The sequence below is a fragment of the Phocoena sinus genome, chromosome 12 (assembly GCF_008692025.1).
Source record: "Phocoena sinus isolate mPhoSin1 chromosome 12, mPhoSin1.pri, whole genome shotgun sequence".
Lineage (NCBI taxonomy): Eukaryota > Metazoa > Chordata > Mammalia > Artiodactyla > Phocoenidae > Phocoena > Phocoena sinus.
This window is the reverse complement of record NC_045774.1, coordinates 26,035,944-26,048,808: the sequence shown is the minus strand read 5'-3', so window position 1 is coordinate 26,048,808 and position 12,865 is coordinate 26,035,944. Positions and strand designations below refer to the sequence as shown.

General features: G+C 41.0%; 1 long non-coding RNA gene across 1 annotated transcript; it reads right to left on the bottom strand.

Annotated features, from left to right (window-relative positions):
• Positions 1 to 4,569: 4,569 nt before the first annotated feature.
• LOC116763805 lies at positions 4,570 to 11,679 on the bottom strand. Its single transcript, XR_004352624.1, has 4 exons — positions 11,592 to 11,679; positions 10,986 to 11,110; positions 8,810 to 8,998; positions 4,570 to 4,795 (listed from the first exon to the last, which is right to left on the bottom strand). It is a non-coding gene; the product is annotated as an uncharacterized LOC116763805 (long non-coding RNA).
• Between the last annotated feature and the right edge of the window lie 1,186 nt (positions 11,680 to 12,865).

Sequence of the window (12,865 nt, the reverse complement as noted above, 5' to 3'; positions counted from 1 at the left end):
TCAGGAATAACCAGATGGAAGAGATGCACAGGGTGAGGTATGAGTAAAGGTCGGGGGGCTTCCATGCCTTCTCCAGGCACACGAGTCTCCCCAGATCTCTACACCATCAGGGAAGCTCTCTGAACCCTATCCTTTTAGGTTTTCTGGAGGCTTCATTACATAGACATGATTGATTAACTCATTGGCCATTGGTGATTGAACTCAATTTCTAGCCCCTTTCCCCTCTCCAGAGGTCAGGGGGGTGGGACTGAGTGTTCCAAGTCTTTAATCACGTGGTTGATTTTCCCCACAACCAGCTCCCATCCTTAGGTGTTTTCCAAAAGTCACCTTATTAACTTAACAAAAGATAACCTTTACCTCCTTCATCACCTAGGAAATTCAAAGGGCTTTAGGAGATCTGTGCCAGAAACAGGATCAAAGACCAAATATATATTTCTTCTTATAAATCACATTATCAGAGTTGTTTATGCAGCTACCAGAAGAGGAATTTGAGAACTGGAACCAACAGAAATCAAACCATCAAAACTACAGTATCAGGTGAGGAGTGTTCTAAGGAAGAAGTGGGAGGCCAGTTATCTAGTGGGAACAGGAAGCCAAGAGCTGAGAACCATCAAGGAGATGCACTGAACCTCACCTCCTGCTTGGTCCTGGCCACTTGGAGCCCAGCTGGGCCAGTTTCTACCCATCTTGGCCTGTTGTGGTCGGGTGGCCCAGCTATCAGTCAGGAGGGGAGGAAGCAGCAGGCCAAGGCTGTCAGGAAACCTCACACCTAAAAACTCCTCACACATCCGCAAGACAAACAGGGAAGGACTGAAGACTCCAATCGCAGCACTGAACGTTGGTCTCAACTCAGCACTAATTCTTGCTCTTTCAGTCAGGGGTGAGCTCAAGAAATAAAAAAATCTTACTGCCGTATTTTTTAATATGGAAAAATAAGAAACAACCAAAATCTCATGAGATATCAGCAAAATCGTGGAGCAGCATTTGATCAAATAAATAGTATGTAGTCATCATAAATCATGTTTTCAAAGAAATATTCATATCCCAAGGAAATGCTTCCAACATGACAGAATGGCCAAAAAACAGCCTAACCTACCACAACGTGCTCTGGATTCGCTGGGGGAAATTATATTTATGCTCAATAAAGAAATGGTTCTGAAAAATGTAATTCTGAAAAATGTAATCTTACGTAATAAATTCATACAATATTGATAGTACTGTTATACTGTTGGAACAGTCAAGGTTTATGAAATATAAAAATGTCCTTACTTTCATAACACTGTCATAAAATTTATTTTTTTAAAAGCCTGTCACCCAAAATGTCTAGAAATGTTGAAAATAACTTAATTGGGATAGAATTTACCTCATTTATGTTAGCTTTCAGCAACTTAGTTTCTTTTTCTCCTTTTGGAACTAAATACAAATTATAAAGCTTAAAATTACTACATGGAAATTATAATTATTCACATAAACTTTTCCACAGAGTGGATTAATACACATTGATCTTTACCTCTAATAGATGTGAACAAAAGTAGTTAGCTATTTTTATTAGGTTGTTATCTGATCTAACTACCTGAAGGAAAAAAAGAAAACCCTCTTTGCGCATAATTTAATTATTTGGAATAGTTTTGAATGATGCAGACTTTCTGTTAGAATAGACTGAGAACCAACCAAGTATAGGTAGATTTTTACTTCCTGAGGCTTTGAAACCATAAAGTAGAGGGAAGGAACCGCCCACACTCTTGTTTTTTTTGCATGATATCCTAGGCATGAAGTTGAGTTGCTTGGGCTACAGGCATGAAATGTCACTTCAGCAGCCCTCCAGAACTTGGTGGTTGGGAAGTGCATGAGCCTTGTTGATAGAGAATGAGTTTTTGATTTTCTTAAAGACTAATAGAGGGAATAGGAGTGACCTGGCAGAAAGAAAGGGCCAACTTTAGTGAAAAAGTGCAGATGGGAAGGTAGATCTCCTTTCACATCCCGCTGGAAAGAGACAAAGCCAGAGATACTAGGCCCCCAGCGACAGGAACCTGAGGATCAGGACAGGTTGATGGGCAAGTGGGTGAGGGCAGGACACAGGAAAAGCACAGGAACCACAGGGAGCCCTGGTAAAGGAGTGTGTGAGTTGGTGCCAATAAGGCAAGAGAATGGTCAGTTATAGGTCAAGGAAGCTAAAGTATGGGGTGTCTGGAATTCCATGGTGTAGCCTCTTAGTTTCTTTGCAAACTGATGAGTAAGTCTTAGGTCTTCCATATTTCCTTTCTTCTATATTCTCTGGTCCCCTTTATGCCCAAGAGATACAACAGCTAATTCAGGCACTAGTGGGCAGCTGGGAGCCAGGCTTCTGGGTATCATCCAGCTGCTTGCGGTGCAGATGGGTACATTGAGAAGATGCTGGGGAGTGTGTGGGTGTTTGAAGACAAGGCTGGGGTGGAAGGAGGGCTGAGGCCAGAGATCTGTCCTATCCCTACTGCTCTGGGGTAATTCTTGCTAGTGTTCAGATTTGCCCCACTAAGTAGAGGTATAAAAATACAGCTTGTACGTGAGGCCCTAGTCAGGGATATCTGCCCTCAATTCAGTCAAATCTATGCTCTCTCTTTTCGATTCACCACAAGCTCTTCCCTCACTCTCAATATTTGCCTTTAAGGTGTTCAGAATGACATCACTCAATCGTTAGGACATGTATGTATTCTTTTATGGTTTCTACTTCCCACTCCCCTCTCTACCCACACCCATTTTGAAAAGGACTTGAGGTCTATAAATTTATGTCCTATATAAACTGCAATAGAGAATGAAAAACTCTGTGGAGAAAGGGGGAAGCAAATATACAAGCTGATATAATTACTGCAATAGAGCCAGCCACAATAAATTGATTGAGGAAGATAAAACTACTACGTATTATTTTCTATATCTACTAATATCTCAGAAAAAAAACTCATTTCCATGATACTAATTACCATCAGTTTCATTGTACTTGATTGAAAGTTGTCTTATACCTATAAAGAAAACTAACCCAAAAGATTAGTAAATTTCTTAATATCAATCTCAGCAAAAATGATACCAGATATCAATAGCTGTATAAAGGCAATCATTTGGTAAAATCAAATGTGAAAGATAAATACAAGGATGCTTAGTCACAAACGTGGAGGCTGGAAATCAAGTAGAGTGAAGCAGTGTTGAATAACAGACAAAAATCATGGGATTTGAAATCCAGCAGACCTTCTCAATTCAACTTAGTTTCACACCAATTAGCTGTGTCACATAACCTCTCCACGCTTCAACTTATTCATATTTAAATCTTTGAAAGGTTGTTTTGAGAAATAGAGATAGATATCTAATGAAGCTACCTGGCTCACAGAGATCACTCAATAAATGGTATATATTTATTAATTGAGCACCCGCGGTGAGCCAGATACTATTCTCGGTGCTAAAATTCCAGTGGGAAATGAGGGAAATCTTTGTCTTAGTGATGTTTATGCTGTGATGGGGGCAAATAGCCAACAAACAAGTAGGAAAAGAAGAAGGAAAGGAGGAAGACAGAGAGCAAGAGAGGGAATGAGAAGGGGAGAAGAGGAGGGATGATTCAGAGAATGATGTTTCCTAGAGAAACAAATAAGGTAATAGGATAGAGAGTGTCTTACAGCAAGGGATAACTACTCTAGCTAAGTAGTCAGGGAAGGACTCTTTGAAGAGATGTCATTTTCTCTGAGTCTCAGATGATGAGAAAAGAAGCCAGAGTAAGTTGAGATCTTAGGGAAAGACCATTCCAACCAGAGGAAATGACAGGAGAAAAGGCTGTGAGACCAGAACAAATTTTGCATTTTCCAGAGACAAAGGGAAGAGCAGTGAGTGGCAGGGAGAGGAATGTAATAAGTGACAGGGAGAGGGGTACAAGATTAGGTCCAGGATGTTGGTGAGAACAGCTCAGGTAAGCCCTTGAGCCCTAATAGAGTTTAGATTCTATTTAATTACAATGGGAGGGTTTTCAGTGGGGAGTGATAGGATCAAATATAATCTTTAAAAAGAATATTCTGTCTGATAAATGAAGAATGAAAGGGAGGTATCTGTGGGTAGAACGAGCATGAAGGTAGGCAGACCAGTTAAGAGGCTGTTGGAACAGTTCAGGTGAGACACAATGATTTCTTGGACTAACTGTGTAGCAGTAGAGGGAGTGAGATGTGGTTGGATTGGGGATATATTTTGGAGGTATAGCTGACAGGACCCCCCAAAGAATGGGATGTGAAGGAAAGAACGAGATCATGGCTGATTGCCAGATATTAGACTTGAGCCACAGCCTGACTGGTAATGCCATTGCTAAGATAGTAAAGAGGAGGAAAGGGATGGTTAGTGTGAGGATTGCCAGACACCTAAGTGGAGATGCTGAGCATACAGCCTAGAGATCAAGACCACTCCTGGAAGAAAATATTTGTTTAAAGTGTAATGTAAACTTGCATTATGTAAAATGTCCAATTCAGTCTTACCAAATTGAAAAACAAAAAATTTAACTCTATTAACTGGTGATACGCTTGCTTTTTGTGAAGTTAGGTCTTCTTGAAAACTTTTATTTAAATGACTCTTAAGCTGCCTTTGTTGACACTTAAGGGTTGGCTCCGTAAAAACCATAATTTCTCCGTCGTCATCAAAACCTGATAGAAGCAAGTGATGATTCAGTTACAGTATCAAAAACATGGTTTCCATATCAACAGAATTCTTACAGCATATAGTCATTTCTTCTAGATAACATGCTGCTTCACTGGTTCATATCTTGTAACAGGTGTAATTAAACTTCTTTCTTCTGGAAGGAAAAAAAGAAAGAGAGGTACCATCAGAGTTATATTTTTCCTGAAACATCTAATAATATGCAAACTAGCCAGGCATTAATTACGATAAACTGATTTGGGTTGAATTTTTTTTTTTTTTTTTTTGCGGTACTCGGGCCTCTCACTGTTGTGGCCTCTCCCGCTGTGGAGCACAGGCTCCGGACGCGCAGGCTCAGCGGCCATGGCTCACGGGCCCAGATGCTCGGCGGCATGTGGGATCTTCCCGGACCGGGGCACAAACCTGTGTCCCCTGCATCGGCAGGCGGACTCTCAACCACTGCGCCACCAGGGAAGCCCTGGGTTGAATTTTTTTATTCTGCTCTGGTAGGGTCCTAAGGCTAACCTATTTCCACTATCTCAGAGATGTGATCTAAGGCAATATATCCAATCACTATGCTACATACTCAAACTCCCAGTTGAAATGAGCATCAGATGGTAACTAGAGTTACCTGCCTCTACTCAAACATCCAGTTAGATCTGTCTTGAGAAATCAACTATTCATTGACTGATAACTACAGTGATACTATTTGTTAAATGTCTACTCTATTCCAGACTGATATATTATCTCATTTTAGTCATCACAACTAATTTGGAAGGTTTTTATTTTAGAGATTCAATGAGAGTGTTACTTGCCCAGAGGTAGAACTTGTATTTGTACACAGCTGTATCTATATCTAAATGTAGTTCCGTTATTTTATGCCTGTCAGTAAGATTAGCATCATGAAGCTGAAGATGCGGGGGTGAGCCGTCACAATGACTGCACTTTCACATGGTTCTGCAAACACATACAGTTGATTCGCAATATTTCCAGTAGTTGTATTCTATAAAATCACTGGGAATACTGATTTAGCAAAACTGAATCACTTTGATCCTGGGGAAATACAGTGTTAGGTTCCCACAAGGCTCTCTGGTCACATTTCCATCAACCAACCAATACTTAACCTTGTTTTATGTGTGTTTCTGTTTAAAGACACCCTATTTAATATATATTATTGATTAATTTACATTGAGCTCACAGCCAACAACACTAACTCATGTCTGAACAAAGCTTATCTAATACCCATATTTTCTCCTTAAGGCATAACCCAGCCTTCTTGTGCTTGGGAACACTAGACAGCACTTCAGCACTCTGATTAGGGACCATGTCAAACAGTAAAATCACCAAAACAAAAAATGAAAAAAGAAAAAAACCCACAAAGAAACCAAAAAACAAACCCTAAAACATGGCACTAAATAGATTGTGGAAAAGACGTTTGTTGAGTGCTGGGGGTTTGAGGGGAGATTGAAAATACATGAACCCTGCCATCAGGGAGCTTCTAGTCTATTAGGAGAGACAAGATTAACACATGGATCACAGGTAAGAGAGAACATAACTGAGAGTGTGAATGGGATGAGAATGTTTCACATTGATCTACGTGTTATTGGTTGATTTTATCCTACACTTTCTCAGACTTTTCAAGTACCAGTGATACTTTCTACGTGAGGTTTTGTCAGGGAAGAGCAGATGAGCCTAAAACAAAGAAGTCTATGAAAATTGTGACTCGATTTCTTAAATGCAGAGTAGACACTGTAATCTGAAAGCCAAAGGGTTTTGTTGTTTTTTTTTTAATTTACAAGAACCAGCTTTTGTTGAGGGAAATGAATGGCTTGCGTGGAATTCTAAGAGCGGGGCTTTAATGATAAAGAACCTACTTTGGTGGGCTGAGCACTGAGTTTGCACTAACTTCCACAGAATAGTGAAGAATGTCAGTTTCTGTATCTGTCTTCCTACCCAAAAAGGAAATGAAGATCTACCAATGAGCAAGAGAAAGAGATTCAGAGAGAATAAGACAGGGTGCTTAATGAGTAAGATAGCTGGTGGTGAAATCTGCTCCCTCCTGCAGCCAAATCTGAGGTGGAATGTGGTAAAGACACTCAGTATGACTTTCCAAGTCAGAGCCCAAGAGGACAGCCAGTCTCATGGAAAAGCTATGATTCTGAAGGCATTAAAGCAACATGGCTCTTGGGTCATAAATTGGCAATGACGGAGGGAAGCAGCTAAGCAAACATCTTCAAAGAGCCTTGCAGGGTCCTGCATATAATAGAATAATAGGATAGAAGACTGAGAGTTTTGAAACCTCAAGCAGAGGTGTGGAGGGGCTACAGGAGCTGGTGAGTCACAAGAGATCTAGGAGTGGAGCAGAAGTTTGCAGAAGTGTGTGGGCTTCGTGGTTGATCACTACCAAGGCAGGGACCAGAGTCAGCAGCAATGGCTGCCAGCACACTAGGTCAAAGACCAGGCAGGATGGGTGATGCCTCATGGGTGACAACCACAATTCCCCAAAGCCTGGAGCGCGACAACACAGTGACCATCAAAGGCAGAGGATTACAGGAGAACACAGATTACTCCTAAGCCCCCTGCCTACTGAGGTCACTCTTAAGGAGAAAAAGAAAACTGAATTTGACCGCAACCTTCCTAAAAGAGGCAAAATCTTAAATTGGAAGTAAGGAGTTATCTTAACATGGAAAGATTAAGAAATATAGGCTATCAGGGCTTCCCTGGTGGCGCAGTGGTTGACAGTCCGCCTGCCGATGCAGGGGACGCGGGTTCGTGCCCTGGTCTGGGAGGATCCCACATGCCGCGGAGCGACTGGGCCCGTGAGCCATGGCCGCTGAGCCTGCGCGTCCGGAGCCTGTGCTCCGCAGCGGGAGAGGCCACAACAGTGAGAGGCCTGTGTAATGCAAAACAAAACAAAACAGAAATATAGGCTATCAGTAAAAATGAAGTCTACACATGGAGCTGAGCTAAGTTTAACTACAGAAAAAAAAAATTTTTTTCCCAGTACATGTTAAAGAATTATTATTGGGCTAAAGTGTCTAATTTTCTTTTTTTACACACACACTGTATTTTATTTTTACAAGAGATAAATAAACTGACACCAAGCATTGTAAATGGATGACCACAACAAAAGCAACAATGATTGCAATTACCAAACACGAAACACACTCATACTAGGTCATAATATTGACATTCAGTCCAGTAATCGTCCCAGAAACATTTTTTTTAATGTGACATTTCTTCACATCTGATTTTTGGAACTTGCTGCGTTGGCTGAATTGTGATGCACCAACAAAAAGCCCCATAGCATGTTAAAACTGAGTGACGTGAGTGAGGAGAGGCCTGGGCAGGTAATGGGAAGGAAGTGAAATGAGATGACCTCCACAGCAGGCTGGGCATAACCAGACAGGGAAGGGCAGGTCACTGGGTCAGAAGCAGTGCCCTAAGTTGCATAAGCAGAAATCTGCTGGGTGAGACAGACATCTGGGATCATCAGAGGGCACCTGTGAAATGAGAAATTGCACATTGGGAATTGTAAGTCCTGTAACAGAGAAGTCAGTAGGTTTACCTTTCTTGCTCCTTAGAGAGTCTACTCCTAGTGTCACTGATAGGAGATCAGTGCCATGGGCCCTGAGCCTACCCGCTTTCCAATGGCACCCTCAGTTGAATGGACTGAGGGTTATACATGCCGGACCCAAGCAGACCAATCAGGAGCTCTTTCCCAGGAATTTGGAATTGGGACCCAAGGACTCCAGTTCACTGACCCTCAAAGTTTAGTGTACATAAGAATCATGCAAGATTCCCAAGCTCCAGCAGCATATCTTTGGGACTAGAGCTGAAGGATATTTGATCTTCAGGATGTGTCTGATACAGTAGGTTTGGAGCTCAGGATCCTTTTAACAAGTATCTCCAGTAAATCTAAAGCAAAAAAGCCATGGTTCACAAATAGAGAAAGAGGCCTCTGGACTGGGAGTTTCTCTAGAGCTAAGGTGGTCATTTGGGGCCATCTAAATTGTGAAGCAGAAGAAAGAGGTCTAGAGAGAGAGAAAAGTGTAAGGCAGACACGCAGAGAGAGGTTGTGGGGCAGGCGGGAGGCTGGCTGATCAATCCCCTTTCCCAACCTTTCTCCCTTGCTTGCCTCACGCTAGTAGAGACTAGAAATTCTAAGCACCTGTGCCCAGTCTTCTTTGAAGCCAGGAGGTCCCGTGACATACTTTGGGCCAATGAGAGGTGCATGGAAATCTGCTTTGTTGAGACTGGGCGTCTTGGGAAAGCTTTTGCCTTCAGGATGGAAGGGTAGCCACCAGCCTGCTGTCCGTGTTTGCTCTTCTTCCTACATAACACCTGGAGCAACAGTCACCTGTGATCCATGAAGCAAGAGAAACAAACAGAGTCAACACATTAAGGATGCAAAGTGGGAGAAAGCCATCAAGTGATGGGTTCAATGCCCTCATCCCTGCTTGTGGCACACATATATAGTAGAATATGTTTAAATATTTAGTGACTTTGTAGAAGTGAAATCAGGACTATGAGAAGAAAACTGTAGGTGAGCACAACTCCAGGGCATCCTGGAGTTGCATCAGTGACAGGAAGAGCCAACCATTACTGCTGCTGCTCTCACATAACCACCAGAAAGAAACAGTTGAGGGCAAGGAGACATGTATAATAAATAGTCAGTTCAGCAGCAATCTTAACAGGGGCATTCTAACATAATCTGAAGGAGAACTAATGGCCCATCCAAGAAAATGAATCTGCTAGATTTTCTTAACTAGTATAATGAACTACCCATAAGAAATATATAATTATCCTACAGACTACTTCACTATGTTATAGTTATAGGCCAAAAAAAAAATATGCAAAGAAGACCAAAGTCAATAGGAAAGGCAATTAAAATTCTATGACAAAACCAGAGAGCACCATTAGAGAAGGACCTCAGCCTATGATTGGTGGCTCAGGTTTGAATTATCTTGAATCAAGCTGTAGGCCCCAGCCGAGTTAAGGAGTCAACATACCCAGAACATGCAACCTCAGCTGATTGGAAAATAAGATTAAGAAGCAAAATCATAACAACTGTATTTTTTTAAGCAGGAATGATGAGAAGATATTTAAACAGTTTTGTAACCATAATGACATTTTAGGTTATTCTGTTTGCTTGTTAGGGTGTTAAAAAGTATATTAGTTTCCTGTGCCGGCTGTTACAAATGACCACAAACTTGGTGCCTTAAAACAACAGAAATGTATTCTCTCCTAGCTCTGGAAGAGGGCAGCAGTCCAAAATCAAGGTTGCACTGCCTCCAGAAGCTCTGGGGGAGAATCCATCCCTTGCCTCTTCTAGCTTCTAGTGGCTGCCAGCATTCCTTGACTCATGGCCACTTCATTCCAATCCCTGCCTCTGTAGTTACAAGGCTCCTCCTCTTCCTGTGTCTGTCTGATCTCCCTCTTTCTCTCATAAGGACATTTGTGATTGGATTTAAGGTCCAGGCAGGTAATCCAGGATAATTTCCCTTTATCAAGATACTTAATCACAACAAAGGCCATTGTTCCTTAGAAAGTAACATTTATAGGTTCTAGGAATTAGGACCTGATATCTTTAGGTAGCCATAATTCAGCCTAATATAGAGAGTTACTAAGAAAATCTGATATACTTGACTTGCGATTTTAATTTACATTTAGATATGTTTAAGTTTATAATCAACTTATGAAAGTTTAGGGAATTATATTTTTGATTTATCATTTGGACAAGAAGCGTATGAATATTTAAAAGAATATTGCCTGTTTTTTTTTAACATCTTTATTGGAGTATAATTGCTTTACAATGGTGTGTTAGTTTCTAAAAGGTCATTTTAAAATAAATTTATCAGTTTAATATATCAGACTTTTTTAAATGGTAATGAATTTCTTCTCTACTTAATGTCCTTGGATTTTAACAAGTCTATAACATTTTTCACTCGATGTCTCTCTGGATTTACTCTGTGTGTGTGTGTGTGTGTGTGTGTGTGTGTGTGTGTGTGTGTTTCAGTAACCCTTGATAGACTATTTCTCATTCTTACCCTAAAAAATGAGGAGGGAATTGAAACTGATGCAAAAAACAAACACATGTGCACGCCCACCGCATAGCCCATGAATGCCAAGAGCTAGGGTCAGGAAGTACAGGGACTGAACACACCGGGTCATTCACATCAGTGGGCAGTGGCCCAAGTGTGACTGCACAAGAACAGCCTCTGAGCTCACCAGGGAACTGTCACTTGCCTCATAATGACTCGTGTCTTGTGCCTGTGGGTTTGGTTCCTTTAACAGTGGGTCACAGGGCTGTTACAGAACGCTTTGCTTTGTTTATTTCCACTTACCAGGCTAAGTTTTAAAGCGATGTTTTGAAGAAGGATGTTTGCTGAGATGCACTTTCACAGTGCACTCTGTTCCATGGGGCACATGACTGAATTCAGGGACTGCCCGTCCTTATGCAGTTGAACATCTAGACAAGAAAAAACAATTTTTTAAATTACAGTGTAGTTGATTTACAATATTGTGTTAATTTCTGCTGTACAGAAAAGTGATTTAGTTATACATACATATACATTCTTTCTTTGTATTCTTTTCCATTATGGTTTATCATAGGATGTTGAATACAGTTCTCTGTGCTATACAGTAGGACCTTGTCGCATAACCATTCTATATATAATAACTTACATCTGCTAACCCCAAACTCCCACCCCATCCCTCCCCCAAGCCCCTCCCCCTTGGCAACCACAAGTCCCTTCTCTATGTCCGTGATGGACAAGAAAGTTTTGAGAGAGAAAAAAATGCTTTGCCCCAAGACATCTGCTTCTCTCCTCGGACTATTCAACTCTTAAGGCCATTCCTTTCCTGGCCACTGGCACTTCTTTTCGTCCAAAGTTTTCCCACCCCTGGCTTCTCACAGATTTCTGCATGCCTGAGCAGATAGACGGTCTCACCTCATAGGGTCTGCATGAATTGCATGATGTGGGGCTCTCCAGGAAAGTGGTAATAGATCTCGGAGGCATGTGGAATGTTTTATGTCTTCCCTGCATGTTGCCTATTGGTTATTTTGTGTCTACTGAAACCACATCCACCACTGAAGATTTTTCCTCTGGTCCTCTTTCAATTTGACGTGTGCTCAAGATGTTGGGCCAGCGCTTTATTTCATGCTACTTTCCTTTTTGAGAATGACTTTACTGAATACAATGTACAGTATGAGTCACAGTAATTCAAGGCCATTAACTCTATAGGTTACAACAAACACTATAGAGTATTACTAATTATGCTGTACATATATGGCTTTTGATCTTCAGGATGTTATAAATAAGAACTCAGTCACCTTCTTTATCATGTAATCAGTTCAACATGGCCAGCCCCGTTTTTTTTCTTTTCTTTCTTTTTTCTTTCCTGCAACTGAGGAAATTGGAGGAAGATAGCTTAAGTAATTTACGCTGGGTCACAAAGAGGCATTCTCTGTCAGAGAAGGAATATGCTCTTTTATGATGACTGGATAAAGTAGAAATCACTTCAAGCAAGAAACACTTTAATAACACTAAATTAGTATAATTTTTGAGTCACTAAAGCAGCATTTCCTGAGTACTCTGGGAGTTACCTTGGACACCTTCCACTGAAGTACAAAGGAGCCCCAACTCAATCAAGTCTTTGAGAAGAAATGAAGTTATGAGGGGTTTACATGGCATTTTTGTTTCTTCAAGGATGTGTTGATGGATGTGAGACGACAAGTAGGTAGTCAAGAGCATTCCATAAAATTGAGAGGAATGAGAGAGGAAATTAATAATGGAGACAATTTAAACTGGGAAGGTAATAAAATTTGCTTTCCCATTCCTAATAATATGTATGCTTTCTAATGTTGGGTTTTCTGACTCCTTAATGAAAATGACTCTAGAAAATTGGAAGGGACATGAAGAAATAGCACAGATTTGGAAGTCTACAGGGAAATGTCAAGTTCCTGGTTGAAGATTACATTTTAAACACACCTTGATCAGCTTAGTCACTCGAGTGCCTGAACACTGCGGGTGTTTGTTTGCCATCTGACTGTGTGGGAAATTCTTTTGCTGCTACTGAGAACAGTGTATAGAAAATCTCAAAAGTCATTGTAAAGGGTAGTGACTAACTTGAAACTCCTTGAAGAGAAAATGGGGAAATTTCACAAAGGTCCCACCAGAGGTGGAAAATAATGAGTCTTAAAGTTTTGGGAACTGCTTATATA